Here is a 19,047-nt window from a genome sequence, read left to right on the forward strand (position 1 = left end):
AGTCGGAATGTGAACTTACGTGCGCTTTATCATTGTCTCTCGTACCACACCTGTTCAGTTCACCGCCATCGAGCGCTTCCTCACCCCTTCTCCGACAGCGCACCCCGCATATGCTGCAATGAGTTTGTTCACCTGCCACCCGGAGTCGCTATCTATGTTCCAATGACCCTTCCCTCCCCCCTCATTCCTGATGGTGCCTAGATGAGCTGTCCAATCACAGAGGTTCTTCTCCAGCATAACGTTATACTTCCACACTCCATCGTGAACGTGTCGCCACCAGCCGCACCTACTTTGACATCCTTAAATTCAGCCTCTCAACCTAAGTCGTACCCGATATGTCATCCCATTCTCTGAACTCTTTATCACTGCCGAAAGTAGTTTTTGCTCTCACACCTGTACATGGTATTATGAACACCCCTTATTCCTCACTTTACATACGGACCTAACATCTGAAATGCAAGTTGTGGATATGCTACATGGCCACGCTTGCGCCTTCTTCGCACTTTCGGTTTCATACCGCGCCATCTTAGATTTCGAGCACCGTCCTCTCGGCCAAACCCCTGCTGCGACCCATCGCATTAATACGACTGATTCAAGCGCCATACACCCAAGTCCCTTCCTGAGCGCCACGTTCTCCAGAAGGGCATGGAGAAAATCCTGGCGAACCACATTACCGATCCTTCCATTAGCCCATGGATGTATCCTACCTTGCTAGTCAAAACGAGCGGCCATAGTTGGAGGTTATGTGTAGGTTAGCCACCATACTGTAAAGAAATAAGAGGTTGGAAAAGGTGATAAATACGTTTCCCTCCTCTTAACCGCGACTGGTTATCCAAACCGCCGACCCCACCCCGCGAACGCGAGCGCTACCGAGCGCATGCCAACCACGGCGGGCCACGCTCTATTTTGGAACGAAGAAACACGACACGGGCTGACACCAAAACGACCTTTATTGCTGCGCTGCTACAATAATGCCGCCTAGCAACAGAATACGCTAAAGAATCCAGGTCGTCCGACTCACCAGTAGGGTTTTGAAAGAGGGTTTGCCCACGCTTGGGCATGGGAGAAGATCGGAGGCCGGGCGATATCTCCACCGCGCTTGCAACAATAACGCCGTCCCTGGCGCTGGTGTCGTTGCGTCGCAGGCACTCTGACTTGTTAGTTAATTAGTGTCTCTAGGAAGAATGGATCACGGGGAAACAAACCAAAGGGACAGAGCAGGATGAGTCCCCACAACTTCTACTTCTTCCGGCAATTGGCGATGCTCTCTGCTGTCTCCAAAGTGCCAGTTATTTCTCCTCTACCCACCTTGTTCAGGACATCACATCACCTTATTTTCCTTAAAGGCCCCCTGCGGGTTGTTACATCATCACCATCATCAGCTTGGGTACACCCACTGCAGGGCAAATGCCTCTCCCATGTCTCTCTAATTAACCCTGTCCTTTGCCAGCTGCACCCACCGTATGCCCGCAAACTTTTTACATCTCATTCACCCACTTAACTCTCTGCTGCCCCTGCTGCGCTTACTTTCTCTTGTAATCCACTCCGTTACCCTTAAGGACCAGCAGTTATCTCGCCTTCGCATTACATGCCCTGCCCAAGCCCATTTCTTCCTCTTGATTTTGACTAGTATGTCAATAACGCGCGTTTGTTCTTTTACCCACTCAGCCCGCTTCCGCTCTCCTAACGTTACGGCAGAGTGGTTACACCTATCATTTTCATTTCCATGGCTCGCTGCGTTGTCCTTATCTTAAGCTGAATCCTTTTCGCTAGCCTCCATGTTTCTGCTTCGTAGGTCAGTACCGGTAAGATACACCTGTTGTACACTTTTCTCTTGAAGGATGTTGGTAAACTGCCATTCACGATTTGAGAGAACCTGCCGTACGCGCTCCCCCCATTCTTTTTTTTATATAGCGTTATTTATTGCCTCAGGTCATAAGGGGAGTTGGGAATGGTAGAAAAAGAAAGAGAAGTGTGAGTAGGTGGGTGTTAAAATGAACGAGAAAAAGTGGGCCAATGTAATGAAAGCGAGGAGTGAGCGGTGACGTGGCCCCTCCGTCCAAGAAATATATGAAGACTGGTTGTCCGGCTAGAGACCCGCTGAAGCCAGGTAGCGAATTCTGGTTGGTTTCAGCGCCGGGCAAACCCACGACAAGTAGTGAAGGTCAGCCTCAGTATCTTGCGAGTTGCAGACAGGCAACCTGGGCGGGGATATAAGTGGCGAAATTGAGGCCACGTACGAGTTACGGCAGGAGTGAGGGCCACCCCGACCCGGATGCTCCCGAGCAAAACGTCCTCTGCACGCGTAAGACGGCGGGGGAGGGTTACCGCACACTGAGGGACCAGAGCACGTGTGCCGCGCCGGAATTGTTCCTTTCTTGTGAGAAGGAGCGTAGCGTCATCTGCACTGAGGAATTCAGGCATTGATGTGGGTAGGGTCGACAAGTGGGTTGCAGAATCAGCAGAGCTTTGTGAATTCGGCAGGTCCCGTGGGACCCACTCAATTCGAATTCCTTGCGGGATCATGACCTGGATCAGCTGTCACTAACTGCTCTAAGTAGACGTATTCGTTCACAACTTCCAGCACCTCGCTGCCAATTGTGGACAGCAGTTCTCTTGCTAGGCTGTTGAACATTAGTTTGGTTTTCTGCATGTTCATTTTGACACCCACCGTTCTGCTCTGCCTGTCTAATTCATTGATCATGATTTGCCGTTCACCTCTTGCGTGACTCAACAAGGCAATGCCATCAGCGAATCCCAGATTATTTAGGTATTCTCCTTTAACTCTTATCCCCAACTGTTCCCAGTTCAGGCCTCGGAATACCTCCTGTAAACTAGCGGTGAATAGCATAGGCGAGATAGTGTCTCCTTACATGACGCCCTTCCTTATTGGAATTTTATTGCTGGATTTATCGAGGACTATGGTAGCTGTGCAGATGCTATATATATCTTCAAGTATTTTGACATAAGTCTCTTCTAAACTCTGGTTCCGCGATGCCTGTATGTCTCCTGAGATTTCCACTGAGTCGAATGCTTGCTCTTAATCAATGAAGACTATATATAAGGGTTGTTTATATTATGCTCATTTCTATATCACCTGGTTGATAGTGTGAATATGATCTATTCTGGAATATTTTTTACGAAAGCCTGCCTGATCATTTGGTTGATTAATGTCTAAGGTTGCCCTGACTCTATTACGATTACCTTAGTAAATACCTTGTAGGCAACGGACAGTAAGCTGATCGGTCTGTAATTTTTCAAGTCCTTAGAGTCTCCTTTCTTGTGAATTAAGATAATGTTAGTGTTCTTCCAAACTTCTGGTACGGTCGAGGTCATAAGGCATAGCGTATGCAGGGTGGCTAGTTTCTCTAGCACAACCTCCCCTCCGTCCTTCGGTATAGATCTGCTGTTACGTGATCCACGCCAGTTGATTTTCCCCTTTGCATTGCTCCTAAGCTTTTCTTTACTTCCTCTTTCGTTACTGGCGGGAACACGATTTGCTGTTCATTACTGTCTCCCTCATTAATTTTCTAATTACATTGGCTACTGTACATATTTGTGTAGAACTCTTCGGCTACATTAACCATCTTATCCATATTGCTAATGACAGTGCCCTCCTTGTCTCTTAACGCATACATCTGGTTCTTACCTATACCTATGTTTCCTCTTTACCGCTTCTAGCCTACCTCCGTTCTTTAGAGCAGGCTCTATTCTCTCCATATTAAACTTCTTTATGTCGGCTACCTTGCGCTTATTTATTAACTTCTATACCTCTGCAAGTTCTGTTCTCTCTGTAGGATTAGACGCCCTCGTGCTTTGGCGTTACTTAGTCAGATCTTTCGTCTCCTGAGATAGCCTGCCGGTATCCTGTCAAAGCTTCCTACCACCTACTTCTGCTACACTCTCCGTAATATAGCTATCAGATTGTTGTCGTTGATTGTATGAACATTGAGACCGTCTTCCTCAGTTAAAGCTGAATATCTGTTCTGCAGTGATACCTGAATTCCTCTATTTTCCCCCTTACCGCTAACTCGTTAATTGACTTGCTCTTCACTAGCTTCTTCCGTTCCCTCTTCAAGTTTAACCTAATTCGAGACCTTGCCATTCTGTGGTCACTACAACGCACCTTTCCGAGGACGTCCACATCCTGTACAATGCCAGGTTGAGCGCATAGTATGAAGTCGATTTCATTTTTAGTCTCAACATTGAGGCTCTTCCAGGTCCACTTCCTGTTCTCTCATTTGCGGAAGAAGGTATTCATGATCCGTAAATTATTTCTATCTGTAAACTGTACTAATAGCTCTCCCCTGGTTTTCCTAGAACCTATCCCGTAGTCGTCTAACGCCTGGTCGCCAGCCTGCTTCTTGCCCACCTTCGCATTGAAGTCCCCCATCAGTACAGTGTAGTGTGATTTTACTTTATTCATTGCCGATCCCACGTCCTCATAGAAGCTTTCAACGCTGTGGTCATCATGGCTGGATGTAGGTGCGCAGACCTGCACCACCTTCAGCTTCTACCTCCTGTTGATCCTAATAACGATAGCTGACAGCCTCTCGTTAAAGAAGCTGTGAAAGGGGCTCTAATAAAGTTGCGGCATGCCTGGGAGGTTAAAGCACACCGCTTCAAGAATAGTGTCTAGCAAGAATTTTTAAATTCGTTTTGTAGAAGCTGAGTCATCTGTTGTCAAAATTTGAATTTCAGCATCTTTGCGCCTTTCCCTCTCCTCTCATTTTTTGCACGCTGGAAGGTAGGCGCTCCTCCGCCGACACCCCCTCTGGAAGCGGGGCCCACCGGAGCTAAGCGGCTTATTGGCCTCGGCCATGGTAGCTGTCTGACGTCTGAAAGAATCTAACCAATGGCCACCTCTAACCTTGTATACGCAGATGCGAGCGACGGAGGAGGGTGCGAGCATGAAAAAGTCGCCGGGAAGGGCTCGCCACCTTTCGCGCGTGATTGCGGGTCGTCTGCTGCGTGTAGAAGAGTATTATTTGGCTCTGGTTTTCAGGGCAACACAGTGCAGTGATTAAGTGACCTAATGTGCTTTCCTCGGAAGGCGTTTCAGAGCCCCTTTAATACTACAGAACTCCTCTACGCTTTCAGCTATATCCTGATTAATGAGGAATCCCACGCCTAGTTCTCGTCTATCACCTAATCCGCGATAGCACAGTATGTGTCCGTCCTTTAGTACTGTATACGCTTCACCTGTCTTCCTAACTTCACTAAGCCCTATGGCATCCCATTTAATGCCCGCTAGTTCCTCGAACAGCATTCCTAGGCTACCCTCACTGAAAAGGTTCTAGCGTTAAACGTTGCCAGGTTCAGATTCCAGTGGCGGACAGAGGTGGCCAACCTCATGAGGTCGACCTCAACCTCAAAATGACCTCAAGCTCATGTCGTGAGGTGAGGTTGAGGTGAGGGCGGCGACAGCTCGAAATTTTGTGAGTGAGGTCAGCAAATCAGACCTCAACCTCACGCGTGAGCTTGAGGTTGAGTGAGGTCGTCATTCAGTGAGGTCGAAACTTTGAGGTCGAGACTTTTTGGAGTTGCCACGTCTTACTCCGACGAGTGCCGCTTCCGAAACGGAGTTGCAGCGCATCACCGCAGAGCTCATGCAATGCGCCTCGTGTTCGGTTTCCCCTGCTTGGACAACCGGATGCCACAGTTCCCTCTTAGCTTCCGGTGTTGCACCGTAATGTCGGTTCAGTCCGAGCCTACAGGAAGACGCACCCTCTGGTCTTCCCGGAAGCAGTGTTACTGTCACAGCACGCCACTCTCCCTCCCGCTTGCCCCATTGGCGTAGCAGTCGTAGCTGCCTGCCGGACGGCTCAAACTCCCGGGAGCGCGCAAAGCACGTAACTCGCGTTGAACCGCGGTAGCTTTGTTTTATGCCGCAAATAAGTTCAGTCCAACAAGCAGGCAATAAATTCGTCGCAGCGCGAATGGCCCCAAGCAAGACTGCGTCGTGTTCATGCTCATTGCCGGCGCTGACGTCATGGCTATTGCCCTGCAGTCGAATAAAGGGGATTCTGCTGTACATTGCAAGCTGACTTAACAGAAACTCGAGTAGCCGGCACAGGCGAGAGAATGCGATTCAGGTTGTTCCTAACAAGGACACCTGCTGATTTGATTTAAAAAGCACGAAGCCAGAAAAACCTGTATAACGCCGTCTAAGCTATTGATCGGTGACTTCCCCTTTCGAATCTTACACTAATTCTGTATATTCCCGTTTCGTAATGCAAGCTGATGCAAATATAACTTCACTTCTTTATCCTCCCGAATAGCCTCTCTTTTGGTCTCCGGTTCCTTGTTCCTTCTCGGAAATTCGCTTATTATGCCGAAGCACCGCAACACGAGGCGAACGCACCAGCATAGCGGTGTTGCAGCGGCGAAAAATTTCAAAACTATAATGAATGTATGGTGATGTGGCAGCTAACTCCTTTTCCTTTTTTTAATGAAGATGTGTGAATGGAACTGATTACATGCTCGCGCTGTGCTGCTGAGTCGCTGTTTCAAACCTTATAATATGATGTTTAATGGGGCACACTGTTGTTCACTTCTGTTTTTAGTGTGCGATTTTTGTTTGTATGTTTCTAATCATATTCTTTTTGTTTGTTTTTCTTTTCTCGTATGGGATCAGTTATGTTGGCGGCCTGCCTTGCAGACGACCAGGCAATACACGTTATCTTTCCTTTAAATATTTTGCAGAGACCCATCGTTCACCTCAAACGGATTCGCAGAATACTCGCGCGGTGCTCGTGGGTTTTTGGATTGGAAAACGTTTATTATCGGCTTGAGTTAAAAATGGGTTTGTTGACCTTGTTAGGTGGCCGTCAGTGGAGACTGGCGGCGACCTCTTCGGCTCTCGTCACCACCTGTACTTGGGTTTCCAGGTCGGAGCTGAGCAACAAGGTCTCCCACGGGCCCGGGAGCGCGAGCCTCTTGAGCGATATTGGCGGGGGATCTCTCGGACAGCCCCAGAAGATGTGGTCTACGGTGGCTGTGCCACCGCATTTGCTGCACTCTGGCTTAAATCTATCCGGGTACACATGGCTTAGGACAGCTGGATTAGGGAGAGTTTTTGTTTGAAGTTGTCTCCACGGCACCTCCTGTTCTTTGTTTAGGCTTTTATGCGGAGCAGGGAAAGTTAGCCTTTCTAGCCTGTAATGCTGAGTAATCTCATGGTAGGTATTAAGGCCGTGTCTCGACATTTCGACGTCCGAGTTAGCGTCCACAGCTCGGCCGATAGATCCTCGAGCTTTATCGTGGGCTGCCTCGTTCCCCGTGTTTGACGAGTGAGACGGTACCCAAACCAATTCCACGTCTGTCCTGTCTTTCGGGTAATTCCTAAGAATTCCCAAGGAGATGGGAGATATTCTGCCCTTGGCGAAATCGCCAATGGCTGCTTTTGAATCGCTGACAATCAGTTCTGCTCGCGGGTTTGTCAACGCCAAGGCGATTGCCGCTTTTTCGGCTATTTCTGAAGAGTTGGTGCGTACTGTCGCGTTTGCTATGAGTTGGACTTCCTCGGTCACCGCGGCTATGGTGAATGCTTTCTCGGGTGTTGGGTAAGCTGCCGCGTCCACGTAGACTACGTCCTGTCGGCCCTCAAGTTTCTTAGCTAGGGCTTTTGCTCTTGCCTTGCGTCTTCCTTCGTAATGGACGGGGTGCATATTTTTCGGTAATGGTTTTACCGTGATTGTCCTTCGGAGGTTGGACGGGATTTTTCGAGTATCCGCGTTGAGTGGTTCCGCGTTTATTTCGAGCATTTCTAGGATTGCTTTACCCGCATTGGTTCTAGTGAGCATGAGCTCTTGCATTCTACGATGGGCCTGCCAATTCGTCTAGCGTGTTGTGCAGGCCGAGTTGCAGTAACTTCTCAGTGGAGGTGTTGACTGGCAGGCCTAGGGCTGCCTTGTAGGCCTGCCTGATGAGTCCTTCAATTTTGAGTTTCTCAGCGTTGTATAACTGTAGATAAGGCAGGACGTAATTCATCCTGCTGATGACGAAGGCTTGCACCAACCAACATAGATCTTTTTCTTAACTCCTGTTCTCCTGTTCGCAATGCGTCGGATCAGTCTAATGGTTTGGTGAACTGAGGCGTTTAATTTTTCGATTATTTCGGTATTTTGGCGGTTCTCTTGGATTCGGATGGAACTCACTTGTCTAATTACTTTTCCTTGCACTTGTATGCTTATGTTGGCTGGCGGGAGGCTGGATTTCTGTCCTCTCGGAGTGGCTCTTTTAATTAAGAGCTCCGATTTGGGATGAGAACATTCTAGTCCTACCGTTTTAACGTAGGCTTCTATGGTATCGACGGCCCTTTGTATGGTCTCTTCTATCTCCCCATCATTTCTCTTCGTAATCCAGAGGGTAACATCGTCGGCATAGGAAGTATGTCTGAGATTAGGGATGGCCTCGAGGTGTTTCGGTAGTTCTACGAGGGTCAGGTTAAATAAGAACGGCGAGAGTACCGAGCCCTGCGGGGTCCCCCGACAGCCCATGCGTATAGGATCCGAGATCACCCCACCGAGCGATATCTCTGCCGCCCTTTGGTCCAGAAACGATCTTATGTAATTGTATATAATTATAATTGGTTTTTTGGGGAAAGGAAATGGCGCAGTATCTGTCTCATATATCGTTGGACACCTGAACCGCGCCGTAAGGGAAGGGATAAAGGAGGGAGTGAAAGAAGAAAGGAAGAAGAGGTGCCGTAGTGGAGGGCTCCGGAATAATTTTGACCACCTGGAGATCTTTAGCGTGCACTGACATCGCACAGCACACGGGCGCCTTAGCGTTTTTCCTCCAAAAAAACGCAGCCGCCGCGGTCGGGTTCGAAACTGGGAACTCCGGATCAGTAGTCTAGCGCTGAATCCTGGATTTAGCCTCGATAGGTTAGTGAGGGTAAAAAATGTCGAGGATGCTGGCGTACCATTGATTAGTTCAGTTTTGAAGGAAAACAAGTGATTGACTTAAAGCAGCTTGTCTCAGATTGGTTGACCAAATGGCGCTCAGAGTTCTGTTGAGGCAGTACATCAACGGTTTTTTTTCCCCCGGGGTGGGGGGCTCGGAAAAATGTTTCGCTGCGGGGAAATTTGAGCGGAGAGCCATGGTGCTCTTTACAGAGAGAGCGGCTCACGCTGCCCACTCTAGGCCACTTGTTTTGACCCGTGTGATTTTAATAGTTGGCACAATGTTCGAAGACGTAATCTAGCCCTTTCCTTCAAAATGCCGCGGGTTCACCGAGTCATCGGAGAATTCCCAGGATTTCGAAACCGTTACCATCGCCACCTGGAGGGAAGTGGCGGAAACGGGGGAGGGTTTTGACCTCCCAGGAACATCAACATCATCATCCTTAATTATTAGCTGCAGGCATTCCTATTTTCCCGCACAATAATTGTCTTCGGTTGCTGGGTAATGTACAATATTTAATCAATATTCTGGCAACATTTAATTTGGTAGCGGTATATCCGACTTCCCCAGGCTCATAAGGATACACTGTTAGCAACATCATCATCGTCATCATCTCGAGAGTCAATGGAATGTGTCGTTGCATGACCTTTGCAGTATGTCATACATGAGGACTGGCGCGTTAACCTGCTGGGCAATCCGAATATCATTATTGTGGACTGGGTTGTGGGCACTTTTTGTAATGCGTCATGCGCGCATATGTAGTAATGTGGGATTCATACGTATACGTGGCCTCGCATGACGAGAAATTAAATCGTTGTCATGTGAGTAGGTGTGATGTCTTATTACAGCATCGTCACGTGACTAGGTTTGATGGCACAATAAATCGCTGTCACGTGACCTGGTATGACGTCACACCCACATGATGTGATCACTATTATACTAATCAGTCTTAGCGTTGCCTAATATATTAATTAGCATTAATTATGTTACGTCATCATATTCGTCGCGTGACTCGTCGGCTCGTGACGTCTCATGGCGCCGTTTCTTGCGGCCACTTTTTTGCGTATATGACCTTGAAAGTGAGCCATTTAATGCTTCTGCATTAATAAAAGAAGCCGCTCGCTTCTACACAGACATAAACACAACGTACCTCTGTCGCTGTACTACAGTCTCAGCTTGTTTAGTGTTTTCGAAGACAACATGCACAGGACTGAAAAGAGCATTCTTGCTGTGCCGTATAGAGCAAGAAAATTGAAATATACTGATATGCGTCTTCATAACCGTCGCATTGGAAAGAACATTGACGACCAGTTTCTTTATATTCGGTAACTATTCTCAAGCCTGAAAAAAGTATCGTGAATACCTCCCCCCTCCTCCCAATTTCTGGTAGATGGTGAAGAAGGGCTGTGTTTGTCAAATGCCGGTTCGTGTGTGAATGAGCGAGAGGCTTCCAATACGAACAAGTATACATGAAGCAGGTTGCCAAATATTGACACATATAAAGTGCTCACCGACGTACTGGTGCTAAGCGCGTATAGGACACCGCTGCCCGCAGGCCATATGCTCTCTCAGGGTTCATCCCAGATTATAAGCTTCTCCTATTGCGTGCACATCAACAGTGTCTGTACACACCTTATCAGATAATACCACCATCATTTTGGCTTTCCTGTCTCACAGGATTCTGAGAATTGTTTTTAACTGAAAAACTTAATCGCTTTTTGTTTTGTTTTTGGTTTCTTTTCTGAGGTCGAGCAGCCGACCTCAACCTCACAATTTGAGGTTGAGGTGAGGTTGAGTGAGGTCAGCAATGGCCTCAGGAAAAGTGAGGTGAGGGCGTCTAAGGAGACCTCATCCTCAACTGATGAGGTTGAGGTTGAGTGAGGTCGGCAAATTCTTTTTGAGACTGAGGTGAGGTCCACATTTTTGAGGTCAAATGCCCGCCTCTGGTGGCGGCAAGTCCGAAGCCAGAGATTCTTAGCACCCTCCGCTGCGTCACAGGTCTGACCGCCGCCGTGGTCTCTTGCTCCGCAGCCGCTGGGGACCGGTGGCCGAGGGTTAATTGGTTTGTTCATGGAAGGTTGTGGCCAAGTACTACATCAGAGTGGCCAAATCCTGTTCTGCTGAGGGAGTGCGTTGTCGGTTCTGGACCCCGAAACCGGGCCGCACCCCAGGCCTGGTTATGCAATTCCATCGACACGCGTAGTTTTTCTCTCTTGTTTTCAAACCCGATGGAGAATTTCGTGGCACCGGGATTCGAGCCCCGGTCCTCTTGCACACGAGGCGGGCATTCTACCTCTACGCCATCGCTGCTGATGTGGGATTCGGGTGGGGGGGGATTTACAAACTGCAGGTGTTGACAGCAGTCATAAATGTCGATGGGCAGGTAATAACAGCAATATGGTGGGAAATGCCTCTTCCTATTTCAGTCAGCTGCTTCTCGACACTGGTAAAATTCTGTTGACAAACGGAGAATTTTCGCTCGTGTTTCCGCCTCTTCATCTAGAACTTCGCGGAAATTGCGCATCCTCTTAGTTGCAGATACTACCGTGAATCGTGGTATGTTATTCCCCATGCTCACCCTACAAAAATCTATGCTCCTAGCGTGCGTTTATATCCTAGGGATTGCTCCTCATGTTGTGGCTTCAATAGGCTATAATACTTTGTGAAAACGAATGTTAGGTTGGACTGCGCAAACTTTCATAATGGAAGTTGTATAATAAAAAATTGGTTACAAGGAAAGCAAAGGCTACCACCTTTCTGAAGAAAGACTTCTCTTTCCCTTGAGGCCTCGACCAATCTCGCGCCTTCATAGCAGTTGTTGCTGCCCTCACCGCTTAGCATCCATTTCAACCCTCTGCACCTACGGAACTCTGCCCGACACAAGTGGACATGGTATTGGTGCCATCCTAGCCCAGCGGCATCACCACCACCATCGCGTGAATGACTACGCCAGCCGCATCCTATATCCCTCATATAGAGAGCGGGAGTGATTCGTAGTTGTTTAGGCGCTAATATTCCCCCGCTATTTGTTTGGGAGGTCCTTCTGTGTGCTTAGGGACCATCATGCCTTATGTTTGCTGTCTTCACCCAAGGACACTAAGGCCTTCTGGGTCGTTTGGCCTTGCGCTTTTAGGCCTAAAAGTCGGCCCTACTGCATCAAGGCGATCACTGCTTGCCTCGCAACCCCGTCGGTCCTCCCGCATCGCACGGCCAAGATGCGGATGACAGAGTGTTGTCCGTATCGGACTTATCAGCGACGAACAGCATCGTGGTCTCTATCTGCACTCCCTTATCAACCGCCTCCGCAGCCACCACTCCCGATCTTCCCTCAGCATGTTCGTGCTGCAGAACGATACTTTATGCTGATGCAATATGCGTTTTGGTGGCGCTGCCCTCATGCTAGTCGCCCCTGAACATCTCTTGTCCACTGCTCTCGCAAAACTTCACGGTGCAATAAATGCAGGACACTTGGGCATGCCCAACGTGTACGATAGTGGGTGAATGCGGTTCTTCTTACCTGTTCTTTATCATTCTCTTCGCCGCTATTGCCGCTTGCGAGCAGACCGGAACCCCCCCCCCCCCCCCAACCCCCCCGCAGTCAACTTGCAGACCGACCTATCTCTCTCTCTCCTCAGCTCCTGAGAGAGAAGGCGCAGGGGAGGAGTTATAGAGATAAGGGAACAGATACAGAGGAAGGAGCCAGTGAACAAAGAAATATATCAGTAACTGACATCGAGGCTCGCACCTGTCAACATCCCTGTCTCCTCGCTCAGTGCCTGCCAACAAATGGCGAACCGGGCGTGATAACGAAGCGCCACGAATCAGCCAATCAACGACGCCAGCTCTGCAGTAGCCATGCTTGGCGTTAGGCTGTCTCTTTTTCGGACTGGTGATCCCAAACCGTCTCCGCAAGTATAATCACGGTTGGCTGCACCCCGCATCACCACCGACCAGTGGGCAGCCTTCGCAACGGCCAATGAAGTGCGAGACCTGCTTCTTGCCCCACCAGCGGCAAATGCATACAGGACGAAGAAAGAGACGCTGATTCGTCACGTCGCCCTTTCAGACTAGGGCCTTCTCCACTAGCTACTACGCGAACCCGACCTAGTCGACAGCGCAGGCTCACGTGCAGCTGGCCGGCACAACGGCTAGTACCTTCTTCTGCGAGAACTGATTCCGCAGACGCTGACCTCACGATCGGGTGCGAACTGGGATCACCTTGTCTGGTGAGACGGACTTCACCAAGAAGGCCGAGCTTGCCGACAGGCGTATAGCGGTCGCCACGCCGTAAGTTCTGGCTTAGCACGCCGAAGTGCTTCCCGCTAATTCTTTGCCCCCACGAAATATCTCGTTGAAACCGTCGCGGCTCTGCAAGCAACTGACAGCCAGAAGTCACGACAGAGTGTCGCACCACAGCAAAAGCAGAGCCCAAAGTACGGCAGTCCTGCACAGAGCTGCCTACCACGTTGTGAAAAGTCTGGAAACAGGTCGAGCCAGCACCAGTTCTCCGGCCTCTCTGTAAAGAGCCCCATCGGTTTTCTCCGCGACCAATAGCGAGCGGGGTATCCGTTTCCTGATTGTCAAAGAAACGGAAGACAGTGTAGTGCCGCCGTCGCCGGCAGATTGCAAACAACCACGTGCATCATCGCTACAAGCCTTCAACGCTACAACAGCGTCGTACTGGCACCGTTTAATCTCGTTGTACTTTGGCCTCAGCAGGATATTTCTGTGGGTGTTTGTCGTGGCGGACGTCAAATTTGTTATTCTGGGAGCTGAATTTCTGCCCGATTTCGGACTCATTGTCGACATCCGCAAAACGGCGACTACAAGGTACCCTCTTGCAAGCATGCATGCACTGCAAGCAGTCCAAACATCCACCCTTCAGCCCCACGCTCCTCACACAAGCGGCCGCTGCCCGCTTCAGGGCCGTCGTCCGTGTTTCCCGAGATATGCCACGGCTGCCGAAGGACGCGTCAGCCCACCAGTTTACCTCGTGACAACAGAGCGCTAATAATGTACAGGCCTCGTCAAAAGTATACAGCCCAAGGGATTTGCTTCTAAACTGTTAAGCGGAGCTTCCTAGAAAATCTAGCAGTCCATACCTTGGGAGGATTCAGGACGTAAAGTCTCTCCTCTTTCGAGAGGCTGCCGTCGCTGAGGTTGCATAACGAGGCATACAGCAGGCCTCACAAGCAAACCCTTTGGGCCGTATACTTTTGACGGGGGGTGCGCTCCCTGTAACAAGCCTTCCTAAACACCATTTAGCGTCCGCTCATGTCGCCTATCACCCGAAAAGCTTCAAGTAGTACATCCCCACATGCTCAAACTCTGCCTCAACGTCACCTCCGCTGGACCCATACAAGGACCCCGGAAATTTTTTTGCGCGGGGGGGGGGGGGACCAAGTTTGTTTTGATTTTTTATATTTTCATTGCCATACATTTTAATATTAATAGATTTTTCCACTTTTTCATTATGTGTATTTATTTAATACATATAAAACTTAGAGTTGCATTGGCGTGCAGCTTTATAAACATGCATACGTATACGCGAGAATTGACTGACTGCATCAAAAAAGTTGGTGCACAGTATGTTTCAATTCTGCAAATCGGGCTCATAAGCAGGGGTCAGCCAATAAACTTCTGTTGGGAAATGGTTGGTTTAAGTTACTCAAACTAAGACCGCCCCCATTGCTACCCCTGCTCCGGAGTCCTTGGTCTCACGCCTCAAGACACCAAGATAACGACGTCTCTCTGGAGTCAACAGGACCTTTAAGCGAGTAACTGTGCCAAACAGTTATCCCATAGCTTATATTCATGATGTCGCAGCCAGCGTACATGGCAATACGATTTTCTCCGAAATCGACGTCGTACGGACCGTCTGTAACCCACCGTGGCTCCTGAGGACGTCCCGAAGACAGCAATGTAGAGAGGTTGGCGTCTCGCGACACCAACTCCAATTCTTCGCCAGCTCCTTCCTCTGCACCTACCTGGACTAACTGGGACCAATTGAGACCAGTTCCCAATGCCTTTTCTCTCTCCTGCATCCTCCTTCTCACGCCACGAAGGAGGTCCATCGGTTGGTTGGCGTAACTGTCTGTGGTCAGCAGAACGGTATAGGGTGCCTGGATGCCTGCTCGCCTCAGCGGCGCAGATGGTAACGATGGCAGGGCCGTATAGCCAGCGATATGAGACCATACCGGTACATCTTCTCGGTTTACTACACGTCTGCAACCAACTACAACACTATTAATGCCTTTGTCGCCGCATAAAAAGAACATTTCGCGTTAGTGACGAAGGCCCCACGATGAGTCAATAAACGCTATCGAAATTTAATGACACTCAGAGCAATGATTTCGTACGATATTTTTTTTTGTCTTCTCTTTTAACAAAATTGCATATCCATTGGTAGTTTTAGCGGATTCAAATTTACCTCTTTTTGTACTTCTTATGCATATGCCGCCATGCAGTGGTAGTGATGGAAGGCACCGACATTTGAGATTGTATTACCTACGCGCTGGAGGAAAAATTGTTTTTTCCTTCCAAGCCTTTGAGAATGTATTACCTACGTGCTGGAGGAAAAATTGTTTTTTCCTTCCTCCATGACTATCCTGCCGTGCTGCCAGAGTACTTAAGCGCAAAGTGCCGGTATGTAAAGGGGCTCCAGCAAGGACTGGGAAATGTAGCGCATACACGTAAAATGCCTCCTCAAAAAGCACACTTACGCCTTTTTGGACCAAACCAAGAAGATTCTGCTGTTTCAAATGCTGCCAGTGTGTTCGCTGATAAGATAAGCGTATACAACATGGAACCTGAATGACTCATTGTGGAGAGCGCTGACCGGGAGAGATAAGCATGAGGAGCGTGACAGAGGTGGCAGATGTTACTGCTAGACTACTAGTGCGCCGAATGGCATGACGCAATCTTCATGCGAGAAATGCCTGCCTGCTGTGGTTTGTTACCTAGCGCTACGGTAGTGTTCAGTTCATAACTGGTACGCTGCGCAGCACGTTTTCAAGCCATGTAGCTCCTGTTACATCTAACATTTCAACGTGATCCGATCATCTTCTGCTGCTGCTGGCACACTTCCACATCCAGGGGTTGATTTATGTGAGGAGAGGGGCAAGCGAGACATTTTACATAGGAAAATAATGCCAAACCCAGGTTTTTGGCCAAAAAAAGAAAAAGTTGAAGAAATACATGGCTCAAATGGGACCGCCCCCTCCAAGAGTGACCCATAAACCGGCCCTTCAGCAACCTACTTTCAAATCTTGCAAATGCAACCAAGTAGTTCCTGCAGGTACAGGCGTGCTCCGTCACACAGCACTACAGCAAATATACTACCGTGCCAAACACAGATGACTTTTCTTCACAACCCGCATGCCACAGTACTGCTGGGCAGATTTATGGATGACGGTGGGGACAGTCGGCCCATCACCCCTCTCCTTGAAGCGAAAAACCATGCCGAACCCCATTTTCCCGGCCCATAAAGTCGAAAAGAAATACATGGCTCTGATGGGACTGTGCCCACTTCTAAGAATCATCCATACATCTTCCCCTGCACTACTAACAAAACATGTTGCGGGGCTAGTTGGTAAAGCATTTGTTGGTGAAGTTTAAGTTTTTCCAGCGCTACAAAAATGAGGACACAGAAAGAAAGAAGTACACAGGACGGGCACTGTTCCGCAGCTCCCACACTACTAATCTGTAGAATGTGTATAAAACCTGACAGCACTTCCCTTGCAATGTGGAATGTAGGTGCATTGCTGAAAACTCATTAGTACATGCCTGAACTGATATTGTGTGCTGTGCAAGCATACTCCACATTTGTGACCTGTGCACAGTCATCACTTTGTGCCACTTCCTTGGGCCCATGGCTAGTGCTCCATGCTCGAAATAAATCGTTATGATGGCTTTAGTTTCGCAAGTGGAGGAGCTATTGGGTATCTGACCAAAAATGTGCACGGGAGAAGGTGCAATATCTAGTCGCTCCCGAAGCATGAAATCACCATTAGAAGCTTATAAGTGTACAGACGAGATGCTTTCATAGAGAAGCACACAATCCGGGTGGTGGGCAGTCCTCACATTCAAACAAACAGATATTGCACTTCATACCGCATTGCCTACCCAATGGTATACACTCAGCAGGATATAGATTCAGTAGATTTGACACTCTTGGCACGGTGAGGTCACACCACAAAACCCAAGACAGGCAGCCTCAAGAGCTATGAAAACACAGCTTCGGAAGTGAAAATCCTAAATTTTGTGCAACAGAGAAACTTCTTACACAGTACACCAAGTATTGCACCACATGACTAATAGTCAAGGCCTACATGCCACAATGCCTATGCATAACACGTTCAAGCTACCATTAGTAGTGCTTTACAATCACAGTGTGCCATCACAAAGCAACCTAAGAGAGATTTGCTGAAATAACAAAAAATGATGAGGCAATTACTTGATCATGCATTGAAAGAGAGAGTTGCTTCAATGACTAGGTAACCAAAAAAGTTTGTGTCATTTTTACGCCAAGAAGAAATGAACACTGATACGGAACACCGATACCTCATGTGCTGAAAAACTGCTTCGAGTGTGCATAGGAACTCTAGCCACAACATGTGCTGCACCCTCACAACACTCATGGCTCCAGCAGGAGTGAAAAGAAATGGAGCTTTAGAGTGAATGCAGACGAGGTCCTCCAGTGAGGGGCACAGGGCTGCCCTGTGGTGAAAGCCAATGTTAGGCACACTTGGGACTTTCATACAGGATACTCTTCGTCACTGGTTAGCACTCGATAGATACTGAATGCATTGCGGTGTCGGAAGAGCTACAACAAACAGGCTGTTGTCACTTGCCATTGCTTGTGTGCATCCGACAATGTAGGATCTACCCACTTGCTCCGTTTGAACGCCTTTCCAATGCAGTGCAGGTGATGTCTAAAAGTTTTATCGGAAACCTAGAAGTGCACGGCAAGCTCTCCGCACATTTCGATGCTTTCGTCTACAGCTGCCTTCAGGACCCCATCATCAATATGCATGTCTGGGGTGCATAACAATGAGGCAGATCTCTCAAGCAGAATTTTTGCCTGGCAGTGCATTCAATCACAGCATTATTTTCAAAGGCCAGACATACTACAAAGCTTGATTTGACTGCTTGGTGGGCCTTAAAGCGACAACCAGAGTGGAAAACCCCAAATGAGATGTTGCAACACCTCCATTCCAATTTGCCACTGCTAAAGCAATGAGTGCTGCGAGGGGGCAACGAGCATGTATTGTCACAGTTCCTGCTTCCAACTTTACGATTTCTTCAGCACATGAGGCAGTTACTGCCAGCGCTCACACTTGTACTGCAGCGTCAAAAACTGTTTTGGTTGCCTTGCAGTAATGTAATCCTTCCCCGGTTCCATAGAAAAACACGACCACCACGTTAAACTGGACACCCCACAAGTCATGATGGACAATTTCACAAAACTCATTTTTAGAAGGTACTCAAGCAGATAACACTTCACTTTGCACGTTCAGGACGAGTGATGGCGCATCGCTAAGCCAACGCGAATCTTCTCGGTTGGGCTCGGCTGCACCGCCAAAATAAGACGGAAACCAAGACAACGTAAACGAGTAAACCCCGGCGACATTTATTGCTTCGTCGGAGAACAAGGACTAGTTCGACATTCTTCGCAGAAGAGATCTGACCATGCTTCGAAAAGAGGCGCTAGCGAGCAAAACTTCGCCGGCAATACACACTATAGACAACGGGTAAACAATGCACTTGCGCTGTAGGCACCCCTCGGCATTCAGTGATCTTGCGTTGGTGCGTAGATTTGGTGCTCCGATAAGACGTGCCGCCGTTACTTGCCCTCCGTGCAAAACAAGAGAAAAATCGTTGCGTGCGTCACAAGCGATCCGTGAGTGGAGTGCCATCTGTGCGGTGTGAGCCGTCGCAGCGCCGGACTTGAGTGAAAGCCGCGACCGCTGAGCTCAACTTGCCGTCTGATCGGTGGGCGGTGCGGGACATCTCACAGGCCGTTTCGCTTCCTGGCATAGACTCCGAGGCAGGCGCAGGTGCCGAAGATGGTGATCACGATGCCCAAGATGAGCGCCAGCGCGTCTCCGGTGTCCAAACCGGACGCCTGAGCCGTGG

This window comes from Amblyomma americanum, chromosome 10 (genome assembly GCF_052857255.1).
Source record: "Amblyomma americanum isolate KBUSLIRL-KWMA chromosome 10, ASM5285725v1, whole genome shotgun sequence".
In the NCBI taxonomy this organism is placed as follows: domain Eukaryota; kingdom Metazoa; phylum Arthropoda; class Arachnida; order Ixodida; family Ixodidae; genus Amblyomma; species Amblyomma americanum.